The sequence below is a fragment of the Ambystoma mexicanum genome, chromosome 5p, assembly GCF_040938575.1.
Source record: "Ambystoma mexicanum isolate Mex_15411 chromosome 5p, UKY_AmexF1_1, whole genome shotgun sequence".
In the NCBI taxonomy this organism is placed as follows: domain Eukaryota; kingdom Metazoa; phylum Chordata; class Amphibia; order Caudata; family Ambystomatidae; genus Ambystoma; species Ambystoma mexicanum.
The window spans coordinates 960,687,576-960,700,168 of record NC_090930.1 but is presented as its reverse complement, the minus strand read 5'-3'; positions in this window follow the sequence as shown (position 1 = coordinate 960,700,168).

The following is a 12,593-nucleotide window of genomic DNA, read 5'->3' as shown; positions in this document are numbered from 1 at the left end:
CCCCGGGACTCAAGGTTCTTAATTATTTCAGTAAGGGTCTCCATGGATGCGAGAGGCAAACGATATTGCTTCACAAACACTGGAGTCATGCCAGGGTCCGTGAGAATTGTTGTTGTGTGGATGTCGGTGCGACCACAGTCATATGAGTCTACCGCAAAGAGATCTTGGAAATCCAAGAAAACTTGTTTCAACTTTTGCTTCTGTTCCAGAGTCACACAGGCATCAGCTAGGTTGACTCTCTCTTCCACCATCTGCCTGAAGCCTGGGAAGACTTCTGGTTTGGCTATCTCAGCGGCCTCCTCCAGCTGGGTCGAGAAGTCCCTGGTCAGAGTGCTGATTTGGACCGGAGGCTTCATGTGGGAAAGGCAGCCCTCGTGGACCTGGAAAATCACCTCATCCCCTCTGAAGTCACAAGTCACATCTTCCTTACCATAAGGGCAAGAAGTGTACACCAGGAAGTTCCCCCCATGCCGGGTGAAAATCCTGTCTGGTGTTGTATTGTCCTCACTGTCACTGTCAAAACAGTCCTTGGGGATCGGTCCTAACAGTTCATTTCCTAAATCAATGGAGAAATGTCGGTCATCAACCGCCATTCCAATGATGGTGCCTGCTGCTAGAGTAATACTCTTTAAGTCGCTGTTATCCACCTCTATTGGAATGGTGTCATGTTCTATGTTGACTAATGGTGTTGGGTTTACCCCTAACCCTTGCTGTTGGAGAGAAGCATTTAGATGAATATAAGCATCATGGTTTTTCAATTTTTGTCCTCTTTTAACTTTCACTTCCAGGGAGAATTGTCGGGTCCTTGCTGGGATGGTGACTTCCTCTTTAATCTGAATTTCAACTGCATAAGGTAGCAATTGAGCTGACCTAGATGCTTTTTCTTGATCATCAAAGCCCATGGGATTATCCGCTAATCGGGACCAAGCTTTGAAGTTTATTAGGTCCAAACTAATGGCAAAGCGATTGAGAATGTCACTGCCTAAGTAAAAGGCGGCAGTGACGTCTCACACGACCCAACAATTATGGACTATGCTCTTGTTGCCAATGGAGCATACACCTGCTTGGCAGGAGATGTTTGGAATTGGGTGCTTCCAGGTCCATTTCCCATTTGTCTATCAGTTTGAATGTGGGAATGGCTGGATCTTTTGGGAGTTGGCGGAACATGGCTTCGCTGATGAAGCTCTTACCGTTGTTCACACACACTCGAGCGAGAACAGAGTGCTTCCCATCATTTAACTGAACAGGGATGAACAACTGATCTCCAATTTGCTGAATATCAGCCAGGCTCTGAGCTGATTTCACATCTTTCTGGACTATAGGAGTGGGAGTGTCTGATTGTGGATTGCTAAAGAATTTCAGAGTGTTTCCTTCCAGTGTGGAATACCACCTTAAACTGGAAGGAAGGTTGATTTTCAGAAATAGAGAGGACCCCCCACCACCAGTCTGTTGTCCTACTGCTATTACTGTATCGTATGGAATTTGGTTGTTCTTGAAGTGAAATTCTACTTGGTCATATTTTTGTTCAACCATGTGGCAGGTGCCATTTAAACTAACATGGTTGACACTCTGTTTTAATTTTATTGGTCGGCTAGTCTGGGTCCAGAGGACCTTGTTCACACAATCTATTAGGGGTGACAACCTTCTCAGGAGGTCGTTCCCTAGTAAACAAGGGGTGTCCTCTGGAGTCACTACTATGACCGGGTGTTTCACCTTGTGTTGCCCAATTTTGATGTCCAAATCTGCACTCCCCTCGACAGGAATTTCCTTCCCGTCAAAGTTCTGCAGTTGTCCAGGAAAAGAGGTGAGAGGAATATGGTAATTCTCCCCCCTTCCTGCATTTAGTTCATCAAAGGCCCTTTTGGACAGAAGGGTAGCTTGGCATCCAGTGTCCACCAGTGCCAAAATTGTACCCTGCCCCTTTACTTGTACCGGGGCATAGTATCTTCCCTCCTTCTCCTCAAGTGGGCACAGATAATGCACATTTTTGGACAACTGGTGGGCTAATTTTCTGGTTTTGGACATGGCGAGAGAAGAGATTTGGGCAGAATTATGTGAAGAGCCTGGGGAATCTAAAAGAAAAAGTTGGCAACTGGAAATGGTTTCAGGTTCTGGGCCGCCCCCCCCCCCTTTTTAGAGGCAGTCATCAGGATGGGTTTGACCCATGGGATTTTGGTATTGTTTGTTCTGGGATAGAATGATGGGCGGCGACAGCTCAATCCCCATATCTACACAGTCTGTTGATTCGGTTTTAGGTTCCCCTGGTTCCGGTTCTGGGCCGCCCCTGCCTTTTGGGAGGCAGTCACCAGGATGGGTTTGAACCAGGGGTTTTCGGTTTTGTTGGTTCTGGGATAGAATGATGGGCGGCGACAGCTCCATCCCCACATCTACCCAGTCTGTTGATTCGGTTTTAGGTTCCCCTGGTTCCGGTTCTGGGCAGCCCCTGGCTTTTGGGAGGCAGTCACCAGGATGAGTTTGAACCAGGGGTTTTTGGTTTTGTTGGTTCTGAGATAGGATGATCGGTGGCGACAGCTCAATCCCCACATCTACCCAGTCTGGATTGGAATCTCTTGGGACCCATTTTTCCTTGGGAGGAGTTCCTCCATCTCTGAAGGAGAAGATCCTATTCCCAGGATCTTCAGAGGATCCCTCTCCCTCAAATTGGAAGACCTGTACCTCCTCCACAAAGTGGGTCTGTTTGGGTCCTTTGTTTCTCCTACCTCCTCTTTGCTCCTTGGGTGGCAGACTTTCAGGGGTAGGAGATTTTGTTTCCGGTTCCTGGTTTTCCAGGGGCTGTTTACAAGTTGGGAAGGAAGCTTCCTCCAAGGCTTTACACCCCCCTTCCCCTTGTGCCTCCTCCCTGGGAACCGGTGGGTTATCGGGGTGCTGCCCCCGTCATTGCTCTGGAGCACCAGGTCCAGAGTTTGGGGCATTCTGCGGTGGCATGCTCATCTGAGGGTTCTGTTGAGCCCTCAGTATGTGACCCAGATCCCGTGCCATATTTTGGACCTGGCGCTCTAACTGGGAAACCCGCTCAGGCTGATACGGGGTTCTATTTTCTCCCCTGGGCTGATCCCGGGAAGGGTATCTATCCCTTCTCTGGTAATACCCTGGGTTGGGAAGATTTGGGTACCCCTCCACACTTGGCCTCCCCTCTCCCGGATTAGGTTGTCTGGGCTCAGTGAATTGGGGAAAGAAGGATGGATGATTTTGGGGCTGGAAATTGGGGATACCTGGGAAAAAAGTTCTGGCCAGGATTTGGTGAATTTCTGCCCTCCTGGGGGAAGTTAGGAGGGAGGTTCCCTGGGTCAGGTGCTTGGCTGGATCCCCCCCTTGGGCTGGAGGAGTCCACACATAACCCAGGATGGGTCGGTTTCCCTTGTAGCGGGGACTTACATAATCATGGGAGCGGGGGACCCCATTTGTGGGACTACCTCCTCGGCTCCCTGTCTGTGACTGGCCCGAGGGCCTTCTGGGCTGTGAATTATTTGGTGCAGGCAGGTTTTTAGGCCCCCCTCCATCTTCAAATCTAAAACGGGGGCAACCTTTACCTCCGCCACCTTGGCAGCAGCAGGGGTGCTGTTGGTTTTGGGGTTTTTCTGCGCATTACTTTTATTTTCTATGGGCTTCTGCACCTCATAGATCCGGGTAGCCTGTTCAATGACCCAGTCTAGTGACCTCTTCTCGTGAAAATCTCTCACTAGCTTGGTCATGATGTATTTGGGCAAGGCATGGAAAAATTTATTGACAAATTCTCTGCTGTCCGTGCGCACCCTTCTGGTGGCCTGCGCAAAGGCACGCTTCAATTCTTGCACACATTTTTGTGGGGCCTGATCCTCCCCACATTGCAAATTGTAGGCTGCCTTGCGAGCCTCTTGAGGATTTCTATGAACAGAAAAATGTTTCAAGATGGCCGCCCTATATGCGGACCATCTTGAATGGTTTTGGTCCTCCAGCCCTGCAAAGAAACTGGAGTATTCTGGGGAGAATGTCCATTTGACGTACTGGATGCAGCTACTGCTGTCCTTCAAATGGAAAGTCTCCATCATTTGCTCATAGAGCTCCAAGTGTTCCCAAACAGAATACTTGGCGTTCTTATGATAAGGCGTGATGACACTCCTTATTGCCTTTATTTGTTTCAATGGGTCCTTAAGCAATGCCCTTTTTGCCTTATTGGCCTTTTTGGTTTGGGTCACCCTGGTCCATTCATCCTCTGACTCCGAAGCACTGCTCCCAGGGGTGCCCGTCTGATCTTCCAGGTTTTCCCGGATTCTGCAAGCCTGGGAATGGCTGGCAGAATGTGGGGAACTGGTCTCCTGTGTCCTGTAACCCTCAGAGGAGTCTTCAGATCCCTCCTTGCTGCCAGGATTTGAAGGGTACCCCCCCACTGACCTAACTGGGCAGAGGTTTTCAGGATGCCCTTAATGGGCCTACTCTCCTGGGGTTTCCCACTAAATTGCACTGTGCTTGGGTGCCCATACCCGGATGCCTGCCCCTCCATTCCTGGGTGGTACTGGCCTATGAGCCCCATACTTTTGGCTCGATAGTAATCTGCCATCCCTGTGGCCCTGTGCTCATGTGCGTCAGGGGACATGGGGGTGGCAGAGTCCAGGGACTGAGAGAGATGAAGGCCTCCGGTAGTAGGGCTCCTGAGGTTATGCTCAGTCGTTTCCCTTTCCCAGCGAACTTCATCTCTCTCAGCCCCTGCTCCCTGTTGCAATGCAAGAGCCTGCGCCTTCAGTTCCTCAGTTAAGGCCTTACTAGAATCTATCAGTCTTTTCTGCATCGCTACCTGTTGCTGGAGCCTATCATTGTGCTGGCAGAGAGCCTCATTCTCTCTCTGTACCTCCTGATTGGTCCTGGAGTACTGGGCCAGTCTTTTCTGCAGGAGGGTTACCTCCTGAGTCCCATCCCTACTGGCCTGCTCCTTTCTTGCCAGAGCCTCTTCCACCCTCCTGGTGTGCTCTAACAAGTTCTGATGCTCTTTTTGGAGGTCACCCAGGCCCTGGAGGGCCATGTGATTTTCTGCAGTTTTTCTTTTTAAATGGCAGACTTCCTGGCCTAAGGTGTCCCTTTCCTGACTAAGAGTCTGCATCCGTGCCACCAGGTCGTCCCTTTGCCTTTGGAAGGCACCAGATTTCTGGCGCTCCTGATCAAACTCTGCCTGGGTATCCAGGTCTTTCAGAATCAATTTATTGCTTTCCTCTTTCTCTCTGTCTAATCGAATTGCAAGGTGGCTACCTGCTCTGTGCATGCCCTGTTGAAGTCCAGTTGTTGCTCCAGCTTTTTCTGGCTCTGCAGTAGGGAGTCCAAACCTTCTTTGTACTCGTTCTGCAAGGCCAGAAATCTGGTATCCTGGTCAGCCTTTTCCTGTTGCAGCATATCCATATCCTTCTCTATTTTAGTGATGTACTGTCTGCTGTCATTTTCTGACTCCTGGCTCCTGAGCAGCCTCTGCTCAGAAGAGTCCAGATCAGATTGGGCCTTCTCTAACGCAAGCTGTCACCTTTTTGCCAGATCTTGGCCTTCAGCACATTTATCCCGCATGGCTCCCATATATAGATACAAATATGCCGCTATCCTAACAATCTTATTGTGTTCATCTTTGGCTTTAGGGGCCATATATAATTCACTCAGGGCCACATGTAATGGACCCTGATCTCTTCATATATCTGACCCTGTTTCAGTGACCTGTTGCGCGATTGCCTGCAACCAGGCCGTTTGGTCCTGATGAGTCCACTCACCTCTCACAAATAGCTTATGTAAGAAGTGCTCTCTGGCTATTTTGATGTCTACCAGTGTCGTCATTCTGGAGATTTGAGTTCCTTCCTGACTTACCGAAGTTTGTATTTTATTTTGCAAAACAGACCTTCTCATTAGAGCGTCCTTTTGAGGAGTGCTTTACAGCGTACCACAGCGTGGTGATCCGACCGGATGTATGTGTCCCGTCAGTTCGCTCACTGTATTAAGCTGCACAAGTGGTAAATCTAATCCAGAATCCCGGACGAACCCCCACTCTGTAAGTGACTCCAATCAAGCAATCCCACTAAGTCAGTGCCTTGTCTGGGATGCCCAAGGGAAGCCCTTATCTATGTATTTTTATGGCAAATTATAATCTGGATGATGACCCTTGTATAACACCCCTCTCTTAGAATCCCCCTTGACCCCACTGAGTCAAGAAGTAGGCTTGTTTTGCAAATGTAAAAGGTTTATTTGAAAAATTAAACAATATATATATATATATCACACTTCTATAAATAAATTGATAATGGATAGTACACTTGTGAATATGAGCAGTAATCAGCAAGAGGTAATCCTACAGTAGCACAGTTCTTGGTTCCTTATGAATAGGAACAGAAGAATAAGGTGGGAAAGAATGCTTTATATGGTTCAAGGAAACGCAATGATGAATGAAATGCAGTATAGAAAATAACTTGATATGGCTTCAACAAAAGACAATGTAATCACTTTTCCTTGACAATTCATCCCCCCCCTTTTTGCAATATAAGGAGATGGAAAGAGGAGCACACAGTTCTCAGGAATGCAATCAAATACAATATGAAATTCAGTTCCCCCCAGCAAGCTTAGAGGGAAACAGGTAGAAGTTTGAAACACAGGCCCAAAATGCTTTGAATGTGATGACAATGAAGTGAGAAATGTGCTAAAAATGCTTTTAATTCCCTCTAGAGGTTCAGGTTGGGTGATATCTAGTTTATATTAGTTCAGGCTCACTTTAGCAATGCTCTATGAGTAACTAGCAGGTTAAAACGAATTTTAGCAAAGGAAAGTAAGGATCTGCTGATTTCTACACGTGGCTGAAATTGTGCAAAATGTCAAATCGTGGCAAATTTAATCGTGTGCGTCAAGCGTAATTACGGAGGCCCTATAAGGAGTAGGAAGTCGGTTCTAGGTTCATTGGAAAGCCTAGAATCTTAGCTTTAAGATAAAAGTTAAATATCGCTCCTAGCACAAACGGTTCCAGAGAAACGGCCGATTTAGTCAGGTAGTTTTTCGGATTTTAAATTTTAAAGCACAGAATGACAGATGACAGTTTTCAGTTTTAAAGATGACAGAATGACACGATTCTAGGAGGCAGTTCTAATAGGCTAAAATAGTTTGGATTAGATTATTTTAAACTAAGAGATTGGTTTTGGCACAGTGAGTACTCACACTATATTTTTGAAATAAAGTCAAGGTCTGGTCAAGTTGGACGGGACTTCCGGCGGGTGGTTCTGAAGTACCGGCTATCTGGGTCAGCTCTGCTCTCTGGGTCTGTCAAGCACCGGTTCTGCTCACAACGGTCTGGTTTGTGGTTCTCTCTGGTTCTGGATACAGCACTGCTTTCTGGATACTGCTACAGGTTCTTGCAAAGGTTCTTGGCAAAAAATTCAAACAGCTCGCCCGGCTGTTGAATAGTTTGGTTGGCTTTGAGGCCTGCTGAAGAGGATTCAGCTTGTGGATTTCTGCTACAGGTTCTGGAGATTGATGGATTTGAAGTCTGGATCTCTGGATGTGAAGTCTGAAGTCTCCCGGCAAAGCGTCCCGCAAGAAAGTGGAAAGTGAATGTCCCCACCTGTCCTGCACTGTCTGCTTTTATGTGTTTAGAAAGTGGGTGTGTGCGTGGCATAACTGAGCCTGCCCCTCTCTACTTGTCATTGGCCCAATTCTCCCCTCTCCCATGATTGGGGGAAGGAAATGGATTGTCATCATGATGAGGTCTGTTTATGGGTCAGAGGATCCTCCCCTGGTCAATTTGCCCACAAATCTATATTTGATTCAAATACATATTTCCCAGATACACAAGTGGTTGACATTACATGTACCTATTACAGATGAATTAAGACAGGTCTCTGTTCAAGCCCCATGTTCCTGCGAGCTGGGATTCAGAAATGACAACATTTTGCGCTTTTCGGTCACTTTACCAATATCGGACCTTTACCAAAAATTAAACAAATGTGCGCAAGGAGTATGGACATTAATTGATGAAGTGTCAGATTTTTAACATGCAGACATTTGGAGTAAGACCCTATTTTCTGCTAGCAACCCCCCAGAATACACCACAGGGTCCTAACACCTCTTAAAACGTGCACAGAAAAATCACAAAAATAATGATATTGTTTATATAATTTTGACCAGTCCGCACTATGAGTTATCTATCTTTTTAAAATTATGCCCTGGTCAAAAAGGGGTGTGGCTTCCCACATCACATGGTGGAATAACTGGTTTATCCACTTCCCCCAAGCTCAGCTGGCTAGCAGAGGCACTGCCCCTCCCAGTTTCTCCCAAGAGGAAGCCACTTTACGGCCCCCCCAATATAACATTTGCCTGAGTCCAGGACAGGACTTTGTTCAGTTTCCTGCAGTCCCCACGTGCCACTCCCCTTATTCAATCAGAGAGGTGTCATCTCCTTTTGGCAGGGGCAGCAGGATGCAGCCAGGCCTGGGAAGAGTTGTTGAGCCAGTTCAACTCCTGTCGGGGGTAGTTGTCAGGCAGAATTCAGCTAAATGTCACTTTAGTTCCCATTTTTCTACATTCAACCCAAACTTACAATGTTTACACATGCAGCTAGAACACTGATTCTAAGTTCCAAACTATGACATTTAAACAGTTGCAAACTATGTGACACTCAAAAGTAGGTCACTCATTTAATTTAAACATTTCGATTTTAGTGGTTTTAAATCCAATTTCAATTAAGCTGCTGACATCCAGAGCTCAACCAGTTTTGTTATAAACATTGTTTTGGGCTCTTCATCTTCCCAGATTTTGTATGCACACAACACTTCATTCTGCCAGATGTCTGCTGGTGTTCAGTAAGATTTTGGAATATCCTGCAATGTTCGAAATAGGCACTTTGAGCTTGCATTCAGGAAAACAAAGGTGATTTTAAGGCGATTTTGGTCTAACAACACTGTTATTTTTCCTTTGACACCACCTTTCACCCCTGGCGCTTCCGGCCCATCATGCTGGCACTGGTGGGTGGAAGGTTAGACAACCATTTTGGTGTGCGCACAACCGCACGGTTTTCCTGGTTCTGGGATGGAATGATGGGCGGCGACAGCTCATCCCCACATCCACCCAGTCTATTGATTTAGTTTTGTTCTGGGATAGAATGATGGGCGGTGACAGCTCATCCCCACATCTACCCTGTCTAATAATTCAACATGGGTCAAAACCCTTGACAGCAGCATTCAATCAGTTACATGTAATAGGAATGGTCCTTGAAATTTAATTCTGTTCTTATTCTGTTGTTTCATTAATCCTCTTAATTCTTGTGGAACCATCCATTTCTGTGAACAAAATGTTTTTTTTTTGGTCTGTGAGGATTTCTCAATAAAACCAATCTATGTACTATAGGATGTGCAATTTGAGTACAATATTACCTTAATTGGTTGAATTGGAACAAGATTTGGAGGTATGCAAGGTAGTTCTATACCTTTTCACGATTTTTCTGTATACGCAGGATAAACAGCAATGTGTTCGCTCTCTGTGATAAAGTAGAGGGTTATAATTAAATGTAGTAATGTTAGTGTGGTCTGATTTGATCTTTTCTATTATGAAATTCTTAAAAGTAAAAGTTTTTTTTACCTGAAGTAGTTAATGTCACTCCCGCAAGAGGTCTCCTGTTAGTGTTGTACCTGTGGATGTGGCAACAAAATGGCTGCTTAATATATTCACGTCCTGATGTTATCGTGACATCATCACATCAACGTTAATTGCGTCATTGCTGTAAACAAAGAACGTCACTCGATCTTTTTATGTGCAGGGACAATATCTGGTGCCCTATTATTTCTATTTGTTCGGATCATGTTAATAAAATGCATTATAAAAATGTTGATGACTAAATTATTGTGTTAGCCTTTGTTATTTTGGAGTATTATTGAAGTGAGGTGAAATACAAAGGAGAATTAAATACTCAGATGTTATGAAGGGATGGAAAGTGTTTAATAATTTGCGAGTTCTAAGTAATAAGTCAGGCTAAATTACTATCAATGAGAATTTCATTACAGTGCAATCATGTTGCACCAAAGTCAATTTCTATACTGACTTATTGGTGAAACGGGCTAATTCCATGTATGTGTAATCGATGATGTGTTGTTGTTTTTTATGTCTAGTTATACATGCTAAAATGGAACGTAGTGCATAACTTGTATTGTTCCCATAATTTTGTATATTCATTTTATTCTTATTTCGTGGCACGATTGTTATTCCTAGTTATTCATTCCTCATTTGGTTTTCCATTAAAATGGAATCAATAAATGTTTGCCATTTAGCATGTCTATTTCTATGGTTTTGATGATATTTTGCAATTCGGTATAGTCGCTGTTTGCTATAATCTTTCTTTGCAGGGGCACCTTATATCATCCTAACTTTCACTGTTCAATCCTGTTTAATCCTGTTTCTTAAATTCTATTTTATTAAAGCATCTTCCTCCACCTTATACCCCTAACCTGTAGTGCATGATAATCTGTGTAACATACATTAGAACCTCATAACTTTTACTGTTCAATTTAATTTCTTAAATTCTATTTTATAAAAACATCTTTCTCTAAATCTGTGGTACATGATGAACTTTGTGTTATCATTTCCCATATACAACCCATATGCCAGGGATGTAGTCTCTCGTCTGCATCGAAAGAATTTACAAATACTGTTTCAGTTTTTTTCCCTTTTGTTGGATAAAACTCAAAAGAATTTACACCAACAGAAACAAAATAAGAGTGCACGGTACAGGCGGAACATAATCACTTCCAGTGATGTCACCAGAGATCAAGGGTTGTGTGATGTCACTTCCACTACCCCTGGCATTTAGGTGAAATAACATTCTTGAGTCTTTCATCTATTTGACACCATAGGGCAGAGTCTCTAAAGAAAAAAGAATGCAAATTAGAGATGCGCAACAAAAGCACAACAAATGCATAATAAAAAGATGCAACTATTTCTCAGAAAAACACCTCTCAAAGATGTGCCATGTCACAAAACAAGCGAAAAATAAACACAGAGTGAAAGATGGGTGGAAAGCATGCAAATCAACCAAATTATGCATGCAAGGGGGAGTGTCCACTAAAAGGGAGCAAAAATGTGCCTAAAAACGAATTCACAAACATTGAGCTCCTAATTTGCATTAAAAAATGTGCACTAACATGTGCTCCTAACAAAAACTAGTGATGCAAAGCACACTACACGTACATATGGTCAGCACATTGATGCTGCCACAATATTCAACAAGGACTGATGCAGTAGACATCATGCGGCAGCATAAATACATGAGTAGGAGGATGAGTGCCAGGGCAAACAGAGGACAGATGATCCTGTCACCTTTCTCCATCCCACTTAGTACCGGAAGTTCCCAGACACTGGGACACACACCCTTCCTCGCACACACTGTGAGGGAGTGCCATGCCACCGCCCAAGGGAACATTTGTTTGAAAGATGAGTCACATAACCAACAATTTGTAGCATGAACTTTCACTGTCAATGCATGATGAGCAGTCATGTAACCCATTATTTCCAAACCCCTCCATACTTGTAATGTTCCATAGGTATGACAAGCCATATGAATCTCTCCCCCATTTAAATATACTGGAAATGTGTACCCATAGTTGTTTTTTTAATTTAATTTTTAATTTAATTATTTTTTATTAACATTATTTTTTTTGGTTTATTGCAAACCTTTATCATACATACATGTATTTGTTCCAATTAATATCAAAATCAATTCCAGTAAAAAGAAAATACTAAGATCCGACGCCTGGAAGCTCAGATACATTACAAATTCATTTCAAACACCTCCTTTAAAGATTTTATCAGGCAAAATGTGGCCGTAAAGTTTTCTCCTGCCAGGAGAAAAGTCAAAATGTCTTCCACATCCAGTGATTGTCGATCCTCAATCTATTTGCCCATGCATTTGGTCCTTACTTCAGTGAGCTCCCAGCAAAACAGTGTGAGATGCTTGAGCGTCTCCTTCACCTCCTTTTTCATACAGAATCTGAATCCCGCAGTAGATACCTGCTTGTAGATCTGCAGAATCTCTTTGGTGGGATACACGTTTAGTCTGAAGCACATGAACTGGTTCCAGGACCACACGTTAGGAAACCTGATTAAGTATTTGGGGATACAACCCTGAGCCTTGCTTTCACTTCTCAATGCAGACTGTAGGTGATGCACATTTTTTTCCTCTTGGGTTTTAATACAGTAGTCTTGCCAAAGCTTTCACTTTACTTTCGGAGGGTTATTAATCAACTCATTCAAGTCAGTTTGCAGAAAATCGAAATTCAACTAACAGCTACTACTCCAGTGGTCTAATAAATCGTTCCCACCACTCGTCAGTTCTTTCTCCAAAATTTGGTAAGGCCCCACTGGATCGGGCATCACACATTTGCATAACAAGGTCAACGTTTTCCAAGTCCCCCTTGCTTGTAAGCAGATCAGACCTAACTCCTATCTGATCGATGAAGTTGATATTAAGTGCGGAAGCTTCAATACTTTCCTCCAATAAGCACCCCCCAGCGAAGGCCAGGTTTCCCAAGATGTCAAGGGAAATACTTTGGCTCCATATATGGTCCTTTTTGGGCTGTGTCTTAAACTCCAGTAGT